General features: G+C 42.5%; 1 long non-coding RNA gene across 1 annotated transcript in view; it reads left to right on the plus strand.

The window, feature by feature from the left end:
- The first annotated feature begins 4076 nt into the window (after positions 1-4076).
- The window catches only part of LOC110304376, a 12798-nt gene continuing 7123 nt past the window's right edge, over positions 4077-9751 (plus strand). The window contains exons 1-2 of the long non-coding RNA XR_002379075.2: positions 4077-4147; positions 8428-8575. This is a non-coding gene — a long non-coding RNA (uncharacterized LOC110304376). The remainder of the gene's footprint in view (positions 4148-8427; positions 8576-9751) is intronic.

Raw genomic sequence — 9751 nt, forward strand, 5'->3', positions numbered from 1 at the left:
AAAGCACTTCCTTACCGTCCAGTAAAACTGCATCATAAGTGACAAGAAAAGGGAAGAGGAGAAACTTCTTTTGAGATTGTATGAAAGACTGCTCTAGAGTGAGAGCTTTGGATATGAAGGCAGCGCTCTATCACACAGCAGAGTAACACCCAGGGGTGTCAAAATTGGTTACTGTTGATTTCCCTGAGGAATTCTCTTGGTAGACAGTCACTCTGCTCAGTTTATGGCCCTGGAACTGCAGGACACTTTGAATATAAACATGGTATTTTTTTTCCTGAAAGTACTTGGACATGTTCCCTGTGTGTTTCTAACAATACTCTAGCCGTTCACATGAATCTAACCAGTGTGGATTTATCTAAATCTTTCTTTATCCTATTTATATTTGTAGACTACGCAACATCTTGAGGATAATGAGTTCCATATGTTTACTACCCACTGTATGAAGTAATGCCATCTTTTATTTATCGTCAAACTACTTTCATAGAATTTCAATGGGCACTCTGAGTTTTAGCACTTCAGGATCTGAGTGTGGTCACATTTCACAGTAATAGCCCACCCACACAGGCTTTTATGTAGGTAAGAAATGGTACCCTCTCTGTCTAGGTTCTTGTTCTGGTTTCATTTCTGTTGCTTTGACAAAACACTCTACCAAAAGCAGTTTTAGGGGAGAAGGGTTCTTTTGGCTTATAATTCTAGGGTGCCAGATATCCTGTGGGGATGTAGTAGCTACAGAGGCTTGCAGAACTCAGTAGCATCACATCCACAGTCAAGAGAGAAGAAGAACAAGTGGACCTGGGCTGCCTGCCTGCTCTCAACTAGCTTTATGTACTCTCATATAGTTCAGGACCTAGACTAGGCAATGGTGTGACCCATGGTAGACTGGGTCTTCCTGCATCAATTAGCTTCAAGACTATCTACCCCCAACCCCATACACACACACACGGGCTTATAGGTGGACTCGATCTAAGCAGTTCTTCACAGAGATTCCTTCCCTTTGAGGTGAATTCTATGTTGTGCCAAGTTGACAATCAAAGCCAAAGAACACAACACTCTATTTAGGAAAACATTTTTCCTCTTTCAGACAGATGCAGCCCTGTGTCAGATGCATAGCTCTGCTAGGGAAGTGCTAAGATGTCTATCCTTCTTGGCATTCTGACCCCCCTCTTTTGTGCCCTTGGCTGGGTACTTGTCCAGGACTCAACTAGGACAGGGATAGACAGTACTCTGGGCCTAACCACAGAGATCATTAAAAGACTGTTGATATTAACAAAATTCTTTCTGAAAGTTCATCTCCTAAGAAAAGAGGTCTTCCTTTTGGTCAGTCCCTAATTTACAGCCTATTTCCCATGTCTGTAGGCTTGAGGCTCTGACTGAAGAGTCCCGGTACTCTACAGTCTCCTCAGATGCCCCAGATGCAGTGACAACTGTGGTGATATTATAATCACAGGTTAGGTTAATTTACTTTTGGTCACTGTTAGCTTACATGTGCACATTTTGGGGATCTCTCCGTACATTTCACATCTTGATGCAACCTGTTTTTCATTTTACCCTCGTCAATTCAAATTTCCCACCTTCCAGATTTAATTTTGTATTTTTGTTAAAATTGCACTCAAACCCAAAACAACAAAAAAAACTTCAACAGTATGTGGGTAATACAACACTTTAGAGAAAGGTTATTTTATATGTCTGGGTGTTTTGCCACTTGGATGCCTGGTATTGGAAGTTCAGAGGTGGGCATTGCAACTCCCAAGATTATTGTATTACACAGTTATGATCCACCAAGTGGTTGCCGGGAATCAAACTCAGGTCATGTGGAAGAGCATTCAATGCTCTAAACCCCAGAACTCTCTCGCTGGCAAAAAAACAAAACAAAACAAAACAAAACAAAACAAAAAGAACCTTTTAAGCTGGCTGTGGTAGTACAAAGCACTCAGGAAGCAGAGGTCGGTGGATTACTTTGAGTTCAAGGTTAGCCTGGTCTACATAGCAAGTTCCAGGACAACTAGAGCTACATAATAAAGAGAATCTCTCTTAATAAAATAAAAATACTTTTTAAATGCTTACATATTTTAGATTCACATAACACTTTTAAAACAGTGACTTGCAAGATGTGTCAGTAGGTAAAGTACCTGCTGTTGAGCCTGACTGACACCCAGGACTCTGACCTCTGTGCTCTTGCCGTAGGACACACATTTATGTACCTAAATAAATAAATAAATATAAATAAACAAATTAGGAAAATAGTGAAGGTTGTGATTTTTCTTTAAATTTCTAAAGCCTAATGTGGTGCCACACACCTGCACTCACAAAGCCAAAATAAGAGAGCGATGGGTTCCAGGCAATCCAGGGTATATAACAAGGTGCTGTATCAAAAAATAAGTGAAATATAAGCCTCATCTTTTTGCCTATTGTCTTAGGGTTTCATTGCTGTGAAGAGACAACATGACCGAGGTAACTCTTGTAAAGGACAACATATAAATGGGGCTGGTTTACAGTTTCAGAGGTTCAGTCCATTATCATCATGGTGGGAAGCATGGCAGTGTGCTGGCAGACATGGTCCTGGAAAAGCTAAGAGTTCTGAATCTTGATCCAAAGGCAGCCAGGAGGAGACTTTGTCTTAGGCAGTCAGCCAGGAGGCTCTCTTCTGCACTGATTGGAGCTCAAGTACTAGTATACCTCAAAGTCAGCCTACACAGTGACATACTTCCTTCAACACTTATTCTAATAAGGCCATACCTATTCTAATAAGGCCACAGCTATTCTAATAAGGCCACACCGACTAGTAGTGCCACTTCCTGTGGGCCGAACATATTCAAACCACCACACACATATCCATCTAGAACACTGTCTAATGCTTGGTTGATGATCAAAGGAAGCATGAACGTCCTGAGTCCTCACAGTCAGCTTTGTTTGCTTTGTTTTTGTTTTTTGTTTTCATCTTTTATTATTTTGTTTATTTATATTCTATTCATTGCCCCCCTTTCTAGGGCCCCCTCCCACAGTTCCTCATCCCATTTGTCCTCACCCTTGCCTCTGAAAAGGTGCTCTCCCCAACACCAGGACTTTGTCCCCTTTCCCTAGGGCCTCAAGTCTCTAGAGGATTAAGCACATCTTCTCCCACTAAGGCCCGACCAGGTAGATCTCTGCTATATCTGTGCCAGGGGGCTCGGACTAACCAATGTATGCCCCTGGTTGGTGGCTCTGTTTCTAGGAGCTCCCTGGGGTCTGGGTAAACTAAGACTCCTGGTCTTCCTAGTTCTCTCCTTCAGCTTCTTCAATCCTTCCCCTAATTCGTAATTGAGGAATACTGAATGGCTGAGAATCACTTAAAGAAATGTTTAACATGCTTAGTCATCAAGGAAATGCAAATCAAAATGACCCTGAGATTATACCTCACACCAGTCAGGATGGCTAAGATCAAAAATTCAAGTGATAGCACATGCTGGAGAAGATGTGGAGAAAGAAGAACACTCCTCCATTGCTGGTGGGATTGCAAGCTGGCACAACCACTCTGGAAATCAGTCTGGTGGTTCCGCAGAAAACTGAAAATAGTTCTACTTGAAGACCCAGCTATACCACTCCTGGGCATATACTCAAAAGTTGCCCTACCATACTGTTATGATCTTCACCGTCGCACAGCTTCAGAAGGTCCACACCAGGCCAAACAGTTCCACATGAGGTTATTGAGAGATGGGGGTGGGGGGTGGGGAGGGAAAGGTGGTGGCAGAAAGAGAAGGGGGAAAGAGAGAGAGAGAGAGATTGATCGGGGGGCCTTTATTTATAGATGATGTCATAATTACAGGTAAAGGTGGGAGGTGAGCCAAGTAGATTCTAGGAATATAGTGGCTGTTGCCTTGGCAACAGGTGTGCGGGTTCTGCCTATGGTTTCAGATGCCATGGATACCATGGGTTTCAGAGGTCCTGATACCAACACATACCTCAAGGATATGTGCACCACCATGTTCATAGTAGCCTTATCCATAATGAACAGAAGCTGGAAACAACCCAGATGTCCCTCGACTGAAGAATTGATACAGAAAAATGTGGTTCATTTACATGATGGAATACTATTCAGATATTAAAAACAAGGGCATCATGTTTGTATTATCTTTATATATCATCAGTTCCTGTTACAAAGACATGCAAGGTATTCGTTTTCTTTGCCCATGAAACTGAAACTCTAGTGATTCATGGGTAATGTGTTAGATCCTCTAGAATATTAGGTACTAGAGTTAGTCATCTAATGAAATTTAAGATGAATGTCAAACTTCATCCCAGGTAGGTGGTTTGAGTAGAGGAGTGGCTTCCAGAGGATAATGTATTTAAATGAATGATAATCAGGATGTGGTGCTACTTAAGAGCCATTAGGAGATGTGGCCTTGTTGAAATAAGTATGTCACTGGGTTTACTGGCTAGTTTTGTGTCAACTTGACACAAGCTGGAGTTATCACAGAGAGAGGAGATTCAGTTGAGGAAATGTCTCCATGAGATCCAGCTATAAGGCATTTTCTCAATTAGTGATCAAGGGGAAAGGCCCCTTGTGGGTGGGACCATCTCTGGGCTGGTAGTCCTGGGTTCTATAAGAAAGCAAGCTGAGTAAGCCAGGGGAAGCAAGCCAGTAAAGAACATCCCTCCATGGCCTCTGCATCAGCTCCTGCTTCCTGACCTGCTTGAGTTCCAGTCCTGACTTCCTTTGGTGATGAACAGCAGTATGGAAGTGTAAGCTGAATAAACCCTTTCCTCCCCAACTTGCTTCTTGCTCATGATGTTTTGTTCAGGAATAGAAACCCTGACTAAGACACTGGGGATAGGCTTTAGAGTTTCAAATGCTCAAACCAGGTCCAGCGTCTCACTCTTCCTGCTGCCTGCAGATTGGGATGTAGAATTTCCAAGTTCCTTCTCCAGCACCACGCCTCACTGCATGTTACCATGCTTCCTGCCATGGTGACAATGGACTAAACCTCCAAAATTGTAAGTCAGCCCCAATCAAATGCTTTCCTTTATAAGAATTGCTGGGTTCATGGTGTCTCTTCACGGCTATAGAACACTGACTAAGATACCAGGTCATCCTCCCATAGTTAAACGTTCTGGCAAAACCTAAATTCGACTTTATCTGCAGGTAAAAATGCTTATAGATTTTTCTTTAAGCTTTCTCTGCTCTAAAGAAGACAGTTCTCCACAGGGCTCTCCAATTTCTGCATACCTTGTGAGCAAAGCATTGGCTTCCCCTTTGTTCCTTGTATGGAATGCTCACGGGGGAAGATCTTTGGAAGTTAGAATACTGTTTATGGGGGTAGTGGTGCAGGGTGGGGGATATTGCTACTGACCAGTATAAAAGCTTTAGCTTCCTGTGGTGGTTTGAATAAGAATGGCTATGTGGTCATATGTTGGAATACTTGGTCCCTAGTTGATGGAACTGTTTGAAAAAGATTAGGAAGTGTAGCTTGGTTGGGGAAGGTTTGTTCCTGGAGTCAGGGGGTAGTGAGGTTTCAAACACCATTACTGTCCCATTTAGCTCCTCCAATCCCAACTCTGCCTCTTGCTTGTGGATCAAGCTCTCAGCCACTTCCCCAATGTCATGACTACTTGCATGTTGCCATGCCCCACAACTGTAATGGACTCACTTGCTGAAGCCAAGCCCCAAATAAACACTTCCTTTTCTAAGTTGGTCATGGTGGGTGTCTTACCACAGCAATGGAGAAGGAACTAAGACTAACCCTACACTCAGGCTCTACCTCTGTAGCCCAGGCTATGGCGTGAATGAATATCATCGGTCGCTTTTTGCATTCCCTGTTGCAAGTAAGACTTGAGGGATACTAAAAACACGGACCCTTTGGATCTTGCTACAGTATGAGTATAAAACAGTCCTTTATCTTATATCTAAGACACTATGAGTCTTCCCCAGCATCCGTGAAACCACAGCAAGCTGAAAAGTATGATAATGGCAGATCTGTCATTATCTGGACAAAGAATGTAGGATGCTGACAGACTTGCCTTTTTAGAAGAGAAAGATGAGGACCTGTGCACACGTGAATAAACAGGATTTAGAAGAAATCCATGGGAGCGGATAGTGAGCTGGCAAATCTTATGATTTACAAGGGAGTAAACTGTCCTCCACTTTATGGTCAGCCTGAGTCTGGGAAGGTCACTGCAAGCTGAATTTTAGGAAGTAAGTTTGAAGATAGCTGGAAACTCCTCTCTGAGTGGGTGAGCTTTCTCACCCTCTAAGAGGTCAGATGCAAATCTCCTCCACTGTGACAGCCGAGGCCATCCTTTGTTCTTTCAGACAAGTCAGAGATAGCATCTTACTAAGAAAGCTGCTCACACTGCCAGTGTAATCGGGAAGCCATGAGAGATCTGGCTGCTTTGCTTAGGAAATGAGGGGTGGGCTTGTAGTACGTCCTGAGGAAGAACAGCAACAGCTCAGCCCTTCCAGCACCCGGGCCAGCCTAAAATCCATTTGCAGATGACAGGAAAAGATCTCTGATTTTTTATTTATTTCTCTTTCTTTTTTTTTTTCTTTTTAAATAGCAAGTACTGACTGCTAAGAGAGAGCTTTGACTCTCTTGGAGAGATTTCTCTGACAGACAGCCTTATGGGAAAGCATGGTTGAGATGTTGACTAAGATTCAAGCTGTTAGGTGAGTTTATGGGTGATAATGAGAAAACTCTCTCTCTCTCTCTCTCTCTCTCTCTCTCTCTCTCTCTCTCTCTCTCTCCTCAGCCATCCATGTAAAGGACAAAGGACTAGAAATGGAGCACAGGTCTTTCTGTCCCTATGGGGGTTAAGGACCACACACATATCCATTCAGTATCTTGGAAAATCTTGGAGAAAGAATCATACTGTTTTGACTATGTTAGCTACAGGAACCTACATAGATGTGTAGAAGCTAGGCAGATTAAGCTCATGGGGTGAGGCAGGGGGCAATGGGGAAAGGAAACCAGTTTTGAGATGAGATCCTTTGAATCAGTTCAATGCTCTGTTGTTTGCTGATTCTACATCTCAGCCTACAAAGGGGTCGATGCTACACTTGACTGTCCCTTAAATGCCTGGCAAGATCTTCTTGAGAAGAGCTAAGGTGGAGACCACTAATGGGGCATGTAAAAACCTGAGTGGTGTCTGAGAAGCTCATGTATGCTTGGAGGAATACTAAACCAAACACTGAGGCCTTGCGATATAAGTCTTGACCTTCAAGTTCCTACATGGTCTGCAAAACAGATTCCACAGCAGGTACAATTAATTCCTGAACATTTTGTGTCATGGGAACAACTGAATCTTGTTGCCCATGTATGCTTGGGATCTAGAGTTCCACTCCTCTTAGCTATCAAATACACTTATTATATAGATAGTGTCTTGTCTATGGGCAAATTAAAAGTCTCAGCTTGATTTCTGTAACTTAAGTGTTACCACACCTTCATTTTCAAGAGTAGATGACAAGTCCTAACAAAATCAAGGGCTTAAGAGCTAACCAATATTTATCAGACCTACCTAGTCACAGTCACAGCATTCACTTTTGTCTGCACTCAAGGAAGACAATGCTGGGTTTTGTTTGCTTGATTGTTTGTTTTGTTTTTAAAATCCTTTCCCTCCTTTGGGCTAGGTATTGCAGATCCATGGTGTGCCTTCTTTGGGAATTCTGAAATTCTGTTTGACTTTTCTATGGGCTGAGTTGCAAGTTGTTATTCTCAAAGCTGCCTTGGATGTTACAACACACTCTCTATTTTGATATCTGTTTTAGTCAGAGTTCTATTGCTTTGAAGAGACACTGTGACCATGGAAACTCTTATAAAGGAAAACATTTAATAGGTGCTTGCTTACAGTTTCAGACCTTTAGTCCATTATTGTCATGGTGGGAAGCATGGCAGTACACAGACAGACATAGTGTTAAAGAGGTATCTGGGTGTTCTTCCACATCTGGAGAAGCAGTCAGCAGGGGGAGAGGGAGAGAAGGAGAAAGAGAGAGACAGACAGAAACAGAAAGAGACAGGCAGAGAGACAGAGACTGGTAGAGAGACAGAGCGAGAGATGTGCTGGGACTGGCTTGAGTATTTAAAACCTCAAAGCCCACCTCCAGTGACATATTTCCTCTACCAAAGCGACCCCTATTCCAATAACGCCACAACTCCTGATGCCATTCCCTACATTTTCAAATCTAAACCACTATAGGGTCCATAACTCTAATGAGTGTTCTGAACTGTAAGTCTCTGCAAGTCACAACGTTCATGATTTTTATTGATTGCAGCATCCATCAAACAGAGATAGGTGCTACCCAGATGTTCCTCTCTAGGGTTTTTGGTTTCACTGTGTGATGCACCAGGAACATCCATTTTGAAAGAGAAGCTATAAGCTTGCTATTGTTCTCTTATTAAAATTGAATGCCTAATCCATGGATCTTTGTGGTTCTCTGGGATAATGTTCCTACTTTAGGATGAATTGACACGAATTCCATGACTAACAGTGGGGGAAGAGCCAAGGAAGCTTCACTGGTCAAATGAAAAATGACATAGTAAAGACCACCACCACTCTGTCTTCTCCCCGCCAAACAGAGCGATCACGGCCTTTTCAAGGGATCCTGGTATGAAATGCTTTCCTTATAAGCCCAGGCTTGTCTAGTTTAGTTTCTGTTGCTGTGATAAAATATGCTGACCAAAAAAAAAATTTAAGGAAGAAAATATTTATTTGGCTAACAATTCCACATTATAACCCATCATTTCTGGAATGTCAAGTCAAGAGCCCTAGAAGTCAGTCATATCATATCTAAAGTCAAGAGTACAGGGAAAATGAACAAACAAACAACAAAAAACCACATCCATATGTGCTTGGTTGTAACTAGTTTTCTCCTCTATTGTGATGTTTAGGACTCCATGCCTAGGGAATGGTACTGCCCATAATAGGCTATGTCCTATATCAATTATAAATCAAGACAATTTTCCACAGGCAAGCTTAATAGCCAATGTGATGTGGATTATTCTTTATAGAGACTCTGTTTGAAGGTCATCTATCTACCTTGTATCAAGTTGGCAGGTAAAATTAAGTAATAAACCTAGTTAAGTTGGAACCTAGTGGTATACACAGGGGTGCTATGTTTGCTCTTAGCCCCAGTGCCAATGATGCAAAATCAAGGATAGATGAAGTTTCTCTGTTCTTGGGTTCTTGGGCAGAATTCAAGAGCAACTCCCATAATACTGACCAGTGCTGCCCTTAAAGAAAGCTTTCTATTTTTACTGACTTGGTCTATTCCCAAAGGCTACCCCTTAGACATGAAAGATTTGCAAATTAAAACGTCTCTGCTTAGGGCTATTAACTGGAAGCTTTTGATGGAACTTTTCATGCTTGAGTTCATAATCCAGTGAGACTAACTGGACTCAAGGTATTATTAGAGCTGTTACCACCAACTCAGCACCATTGCTGCCTGGATCCATCATGGTTTAAGACCAAGAAACATACCCACCATCACAAACTCCAGAGTACAGAGCTTTGTGCTGGACAAAGATGCTATGTCAAAATCTAGCCTCTTTGTGTTACAGTGAGGAAGGTTCCCCAGAAGGCCCATTGTCCACTTCTGCTGTGGAAGATTTGACTGCAATTGACTTGACTCTCCCAGTGAGTGACCAGTCAGAGAGACTCACATCTATTCTTTCAGATTATAGTCTTTGTTCTATGGTCAAACTATTGAGGTCCTTGGAACTTCTCTCTCTCTCTCTCTCTCTCTCTCTCTCTCTCTCTCTCTCTCTCTCTCTCTCTCTCTCTC

The sequence above is a fragment of the Mus caroli genome, chromosome 1, assembly GCF_900094665.2.
Source record: "Mus caroli chromosome 1, CAROLI_EIJ_v1.1, whole genome shotgun sequence".
Classification (NCBI taxonomy): Eukaryota; Metazoa; Chordata; class Mammalia; order Rodentia; family Muridae; genus Mus; species Mus caroli.